This window comes from Aotus nancymaae, unplaced genomic scaffold (assembly GCF_030222135.1).
Source record: "Aotus nancymaae isolate 86718 unplaced genomic scaffold, 86718_ANA_hifiasm-v0.15.2.pri h1tg000041l, whole genome shotgun sequence".
Taxonomy (NCBI): Eukaryota; Metazoa; Chordata; class Mammalia; order Primates; family Aotidae; genus Aotus; species Aotus nancymaae.
Genome location: NW_026988455.1, coordinates 23,014,426 through 23,022,805, shown reverse-complemented (window position 1 = coordinate 23,022,805; position 8,380 = coordinate 23,014,426).

Sequence of the window (8,380 nt, the reverse complement as noted above, 5' to 3'; positions counted from 1 at the left end):
CTGGGGAGGGCTAGGAGAGAACAGGTGTTCAAAGACGTAAACGAAGAGCCCCAGGGTCCGGTGAAGCCCTTCTGCTCCCCTGGATCTGGAAGCCTGTAGCTACTCCCACATCTGGATTGGAGGTTCATAAACCATCCAATGCCACCATCCCTTTAAAAGTTTATTATGAAAACAGAAAGAACAGAACCAACATGCCTATGCGTACCACCTGGCTTCACATGAGTTCATATTTTGCCATATTTGTTTTCAGATGTTTTTCTTCCAAGAAATGAATCATGGCTCATGACACCCAGAACTGAAGTGTTTTTGTTTGTTTATTTTGACACAAAATCTCACTGTGTAGCCGAGTTTGGAGTGCAGTGGTGCGATCTCGGCTCACTGCAACCACTGCCTCCCCAGTTCCAGTGATTCTCCTGCCTCAGCCTCCCAGGTAGCTGGGATTACAGGCAAGTGCCAGCACGCCCAGCTAATTTTTGTATTTTTAGTGGAAACAAGGTTTCACCATGTGGTCTCGAACTCCTGAACTCAGGTGACCTGCCCACCTCGGCCTCCCAAAGTGCTGGGATTATAGGTGACAGCCACTGCACCCAGCCTTAAGTTCTTTAAATAAACTCCTGACAGACGACCTCATTTCTTCTCCACTGGTACAATGCTGCTTCCAATGGTTTAATATATTTCCTACTTATAATGGAACTATAGCATGTTATTAAAATATCACAGAAACTATAACCAATAATAATTGTACATTTTAGAAAGTTACAGAAATGGCGTTAACTGTATGTATCATTCTTCCATTGCTTTCTCCTCCTAGCACAATGGTATAAAGACTTATCCGTGTTGTTACACAATTATTTATTTTTATTGATGCAAATATTTTATCATACAAGTATAAAAGCTGTATTCATCGATTTCTCTATTGCTATATATTTAAATATTTCAAAAATTCTTATTAACAATGCTTGAATGAATCTCTTTAAAATGTGGGCATGCCCGATGTGATGGCTTATGAATATAATCCCAGCCTTTGGGAGGTTGAGGTGGGAGAATCACTTAAACCCGGGAGGTCGAGGCTGCAGTGAGCCATAGTGGTGCCTCATCTCAAAACCAAAAACCCATAAACATAAAAAATAAATAAAAATAAATAAAATGTGAGGATGGGCGAGCAGCAATGGGCCTCACACTCTGCCAGAGAGCTTGGAAGCACTGGCCAAGCCCTACCCCACAGCAGCTGGGAGCCTTCCGTCTAGAGGCGTGGCTGGGGGTGGGCAGGCCTGTTAAGCATCTTTCAAATATTTTACTGAACATTAAAGTTTTTCTTTGACAAATTTCACGTTCATGTCTGTTGCCCATTTTCCTATTCACTGTTCATATCTTTAATATGGGCTTGGGGGAATTATTACTTAATTCTCTATATGATTGCTTTGTCCATTATCAATGTTGCAGATCTCTCTGGCCTTGGCTTATCTTTTACAAATGTATTACATTATTTCTATTTACTCATGTTTTGAGTGTATAACACAGCCATGTGATTGGGAAATTAAAATGCTTTGAGGTTCACATCTGTCAGCCTCCAGCCTATCCCTTTATTTATACGAACTGCAGAATAAGTGACTGAAGTAACCTTCACCATCATCTCCATTTTATTTTATGGATGGGAACACGGACCCACGCAGACATGTTCCGCCTGTCCAGTGTCCACAGCTGAGAGGGCCTCTGTGCAGCCCTTGTGGCTCTCTGAAGTCACCCTCCACACAGCCCAAGGCTCGAGGATGTCCTGGGCTTCAGCAACTGCTCCAGGTGACAACAGAAATTTCAGGTGGGTTGCATTCCCACCTGGCCTGCCTGTGTTGGGACAGTATATTTTTTTAATGTGGAAAATGAGCTAAAGAGTAAAACAGAATTGGCTTGTCTCCAATTTGGAAGTGGGGTGAGAAGAGACCCAAAGAAGACTGGAGAACAGAAACACCTTCCATAGTGTCCCCAGCTCTCTTTTGGCCTCTCTGCCTACGCAAACACCTAGGTACACCGGACTAACAGTGACCGCATAGTTCAAAGACACACTTCACCCATAGTGGCCAAATACAACCAGTTACTGGTTCTTTCTCTACAGCCAAACCTCAGAGCTAATTTAAGTCACTGTGTGGGAATGTACAAATTTTTCATCCTGGCATTTATCTCAGGGCCATTAGACATTTCTCTGGAAAGGAAAAAAGAATTAAAAAAAAAAAAAAGAAATAACAGAAGGCGTATTGGTTTAAGTACATTCTTAAAATGTGAATTTATAAGAGGAAGTTGAGATGTGGAATTTTCTCCAGTCCCTGAGCAGATGAGCTGCTTCCTCAGGTATGTCCTGACCCATCTCTTCCCTCCCAGGACCACGGGTGGCCTGCAGCCCCATTCCGTAGGCACAGAACCTTCAGGAGGGCAGGGCCATTGCCTACATGGGGCTTGCACACAGAGGTCAATAACACATCTCCCTTATTGAGGACCAAATTGTGGTTCTCCTGGTAACAGCCTTACTATCTGACTGTGCTGGAAAAGTCCACTGGATGCCTGGAGATGAGGTGAAGACTGTGCAGGGTCACCATGGATGTCTAGAGTTTGAGTGGGGCCCACTCAGGGTCACAGTGGATGCCTGGAGACAGGAATGGAGGGTGTGAGGGGAGAGAGGAGGGACTGTTCAGGATCTAGTAAGCACCTGGAGATGGAACCTATGCTGTCTGGGGTCACAGTGGATGCCTGGAGACTAGGTGGGTTTGGTGCAGGTCACATTGGTGCCACTGTGCCTTCCAGGGATCTCTGCATGGACAGGGCCAACATGAAGTCAACACTGGAAACCCTCTTCCCAGTGGGTGTAGGTGTGAGGTTCCCTCTCTTTGGGTTGTCTGATGTCCCTATGTTGCTGCCTGCTCTGAGGCTCCAAAAGATACAGGGGATTTATTTTGTGTTTTCCCCAACGTTGAGGCCAAGGCCCAAGGAATAAATCCAGGGCAGAGACAGAACAGATCTTGTTGACCCAGGCTCTGGACTCTTTCCCACAGAGGTGAAGAGGAGAGGAGGGGCAAGGGCATCTCCTAAGAGGAAATTTCATTTAGCGCATGTAGGTCCACAGGGCCGTCCTCTGAATCACGGCTTCCTGTGTCTTCGAAGCAGAGTCCAGAAATAAGCTTGTCATATTTGCTTCTTCCTCGGATGCTCAAAGGACCAGGGCTGCCCTAAAGGTCTGAAGGCTACTCCAAGAATGTCAGGCAGGCCGGGCTGTGGGCTCCCAGGCCAGCGCATCCAGACTCAGGGTTGGACTGCGGCCATCCAACACAGGCATGTGCGGTGTGTCCAGCTCCAGGATGCCACCACCCATTTGAATGCTGTGCTGTGGGCTCACTTTATTTAGGGTTAAGTGACTAAACCACAGTGAAACTGAAAGTACTCCTTCTAGATCTGACTTTTTCCCTTTTCTCAAAACCGGCAGCTAGATTGGAAATCATGCAGAGTAAACCATAAGAAACACAAGTACAGAGCCAAGCAGCTGACTTGAGATAGGATTCCAGTCTCATCAGTAAGCACCCAATTGTGTGTCTACCACTGCAGCTGTTGCCGGGAGTTTACCGGGAGGTTCTGTCTTCACAGATGTCTGGAAGTAAAACTTGGCATCTGTTTCTCCTAACTTCTTGCTGAAAACATTCACAACCTTGAGATGGGACAGTCAGTGTTCCTGTTTGGATTTGGGGGTGTGGAGATCTCCCCAGATTTCAGGGTCCCCACTACATTGTATCAGTGCCCACAGCCATGTACACACCCTTGGGTGGATATGACAGGCCAAGTCAAGGGGGACAAATGACACCGATTTGTAGTGTCACTACAGAGTTGACGGAGGGCTCTCAGGGAGCTTCTGCACTGACCTCAGCTTGAGGAAGACAAGGTAAAGCCCAGAGAGGCTCGGGCACTTGACTGAGGTCTTCGGCCACATGTCACAAGGCTGTCCTGTGCTCCAGGGCTGCTAGCACTCAAAGGACGTGGGTCTGCTGTGCCCTCGCTGGGGCCACCTTAGGGGAGTTTAGCTCAGGGTGGCTGCAGCTTCTGTTGGGGCTCCAGTGGGACCCGGGGCTGAGTTTCTCAGTCAATGTGTTGCCCAACAGGCCCCAGTGCTGTGGGCCACCCTCTGTGACTGTTCTCCTCCCTTTCACTGATGGTGACATGGTCATTGTTCTCCTTAGGAGTACTAGGTTGTCTCTCTATCCTTGGAGTTCAAAGGGACATGAGAAACCATCTGGTACAACTTCTCATCTAACAAAAGTGTTGAAGCCATCACGGAACTCTGACTGAATTGGCCCTGGCGGCACCTTGTCCATGACGGCCTCCTTTCTTCGGTTTCACTTCTTTGCTCTAGGAGAGAGAAGATCATGCAAGATAACTCCCTTGTCTTTCCTGGCATGACTGTGGACTGTCACACCACGCTCCTGCACCACGGCCACCTACACTGTGAATCTGATGTCCACACCAAGGGCTGATGATCACACAGAGCTCATTTTCAGCGGTGAGCACAGCAGTGGCTGTGCCAGGGTTCTCAGGCCAAGCCATAAGGTAAGTGCTCTCCCAGGCATCCTCCCTTCCCTCCCTGGTCACTCCCTCTCCCTGAAAGCCCCTTTCCCTAGACTGCTGATACTCCAGCTCTTTACCCTGGAGACCCCAGTCATGCCCATCTACAAACACAGCAACACACACACACATATCATTTCACTCACCACACACACTTGCATGTGCATGTACACCACACATGCTACATGCACATACACAGGAACATGCACACACAGCACATATACCACACACCACACCTCCACATACACACCCCACATGTATCCCCAAATATATTCATACCACAACACACACATACACACACACACAACATTCTTCGAGTCACAGATCAAACATAACTAAAGAACAATAAACGTGAGTGTGTGTATGTGTATGTGCACATATGTGTGTGCCTTTTAATAATTTAAACTATTCACATTAATAGTTCTTAATCCTGTCACAAACTTTTGCATGTTAAGAAGTCTAAATAAGAAAAAAAAAAGTTCCCTCTCATTCCTAGAGGCATTCTAGAAGACAGGGGCTGTTTCTTCTATTTTCTCTGATCCCACATGGATTCATAAAGGTGTTTAAAAATAGTTGTTGGAAATTAAAGAAAACCTAAATAAATGGAAAAACATTCCGTACCATAGCTAGAAATACTCAACACTGTTCCAGTCACCTAAAGCCACCCACAGATCCACAGATCCCTATCAACATTCCAATGGCCATTTTGCAGAAATGGAAAAACGGATCCTCAAATTCATATGGAATTGCAAGAGACACCTGAGTAGCCAAAACAACCTTAAAAAGGAAAAACAGAGTTGGCAAACTCATACTTCCTGATTTAAAAAGATATAATAACCAAAATAGTGTAATACTGGCATAAAGATAGACATCAAAATTAATGGAATATAATTGAGAGTTCAGAAATAAACTCATACATTTATGGTAATTGATTTTCAAGAAGGATGCCAAGTGCATTCAATGGGAAAGAACGTTCTCTTTAAAAGATGGTGCTGGGACAACGGGATATCCACATGCAAAAGATGTACAAAAATTAACTCAAAATGAATCAGCAGCCTACACAGAAGAGCTAAAACCATAAAACTCTTAGAAGAAAATAGGAATACATCTTCATGATCTAAGATTTAGCAAGGGCTTCTTAGATATGTCACCAAAAGCATGAGTGACAAAAGAAAAAATAGATTAATTAGACTCATCAAAACTGAAAACTTTTGTGCATCAAGGGACATTATCAAGATAGTGAAAAGAAAACCTACAAAATGGGAGAAAATACTTGGATAAATAAAATGTGGTATATACATACAATGACGATTATTCAAAAACAAAGGAAATGCCTTCTGGTACATTCAGCAACGTGAATGAACCTTGAACACATAATGTCAAGTGAAATAAGCCAAACACAAAAGAAAAAAAGATTATATGATTCCATTTATATGGAATATCTAGAATAGGCAAATTCATAGAGACAGAAATTAGATTAGAGGTTACTAGGGACTGAGAGGAGGAGGGAATGGGGAGTTATTGCTTCATGGGTACAGAGTTTCTCTTTGGAGTGATGAAAAAGTCTTGGAAATAGTGATGAGGATTGCACAACATTGGGCATATAATTAATGACACTGAATTGTTACTTAAAATGGTTAAAATGGCAAATGTTGTATTTTATCTTACCACAGTTTTGAAAGTTAATAATGTATTATACTGAAACCACTGACTGACCCTTTACCTGAGTAAACTGTTTGGTGTGTGAATTATATCTCAACAAAGCTGTTAAAAATTATTTTTGATCTGGCCTGGCCACTAACTCTCAATCATTTCAGATTTAATGACTTCCTCGGGGAGATGTTTAGCAAAAATAACTATCCTGTGTTTATCCCTATGTTTTCTTCTAAGAGTTTTATGGTTTTAGCTCTTCTGTTTAGGCTGCTGATTCATTTTGAGTTAATTTTTGTGCATCTTTTGCATGTGATATCCTGTTGTCCTGGCACCATCTTTTGACTAGAGTATCCTTTCCCCATTGCATAAGGATGAACTTGGCATCCTTGTTGAAAATCAATTAACCATAGGTAGATGAGTTTATATCTGAATCTCCAATTAAATCCCATTAATCTGGAGAGGAAGATATAGACCTCTTGTGATGTTCAGAGTTAAAAAGAAACCCTTGAGAATCTTGCTGGTATTTTAGGACAGGCCTTTGGCACCTGCTCTTTGGAATACAGAGCACATTGTGGGTGTCAATTGTATTGCCATCTGAGACCTTGGGTCAACTCTCAGGGCCTTGATTACCTCATTAGCGAAGTCAGTGGCCGAGAACAGGGGTGTCTTCAACTCCAGAATTTTGTGTTGCAGCAGTAAGCAGAGACCGAGAAGGCCCCAGCCAACACCTTTCCATCAGCTCCTTCACTCCGTTTTCACTCCTGCACCTGGCAGTGACAGGGACTTGATGGCCTATGTCATAGCAGTGAGGGTCCTGGTGGTCTGTCCCCCTGGAGTTTCATCCCACATCCTTTGCCCCATCTCAGCCAGCCACCTACAGGCACACACAGGGACCCACACTATCTGACTCACCGTGGGGAAGATTAAGGCAGACCCCCATGATAGCTGGGCTGGCATATCCCTGAGAGGGCTTCAGTCACAAACAGTTTTGTTCTCTCTCACTTGGCCTTGACAATAGTCAATTTTTCTTACATGCAGGATAAATTGGATTTATCTTCAAAGTTAGCCAGCAATGCTAAATGCTGGTTTAAAAGCATTTCTCCACTGCGGTAAAGAAAGCAAGTTCTCCATGTGACTCAACCCATGTGAAAGAGGGAAGAGAGAATTTTTCCATCCAGGACGGTTCATTCACATAAAGGTGACAGCATTCAGGATATAGGGTACTTAACAGGAGGGTTTTTTCCCATGTGTTTAAGATATAATTTATGCATCATACAATTCACTCATTTCAAGTATGCTATTTAATGGCTTTTAATGTATTAATAGAGTTGTGTATCTATCATAACAGTTCACTTGAGAACATTTGCAGTATGTCAAAATAAAGAACCCTCCCCCTCTTTCCCACTTCAGCCCTAGACAATTACTCCTCCACCTTCAGATTCTAAGAATTTGCCTCTTCTGGAGATTTCCTTGAAATCGTTTCATAGGGGCTGAGAGCGGTAACTCATACCTGTAATCCCAGCACTTTGGAAGGCCAAGGTGGACAAATCACCTGAGGTCAGGAGTTCAAGACCCGCCTGGCCAAAGTGACAAAATCCCATCTCTACTAAAAATACAAAAATTAGCTGGGTGCGGTGGTGCATGCCTGTAATCCCAGCTACTTGGGATACTGAGGTAGGAGAATTGTTTGAACCCAGGATGAGAGGTTTCAGTGAGCCGAGATCGCACCACTGCACTCCACCCTGGGAGTCAGTGTAAGACTCGACCTCAAAAAAAAAATGGTTTCATACAACTTATGGTCTTTGGTGACTGGCTTCTTTCACTTAGCAGAATGTTTTTAAGGATCATCCATGCTGTAGCATCTTCACCCCTTCTTTGTGCCAAATAATATCCCATTGTGTGGGTCTATCACCATTTATTTATTCATTTATCAATTGATGAACATTGGGTGCTTTCTACTTGTTCACGATTATAAACAATACCATTTTGAACCTTCATGCACACATTTTTGTGGGGATAAGAGTTTTAACTTCTCCTGGGTATATACGTAGGTGTAACATTGCTTGGTCATATGGTAACTCTCTGTCTAACCATTTGAGGAGCTGCTAGACTGTTTTATAAAGCAGCTGTA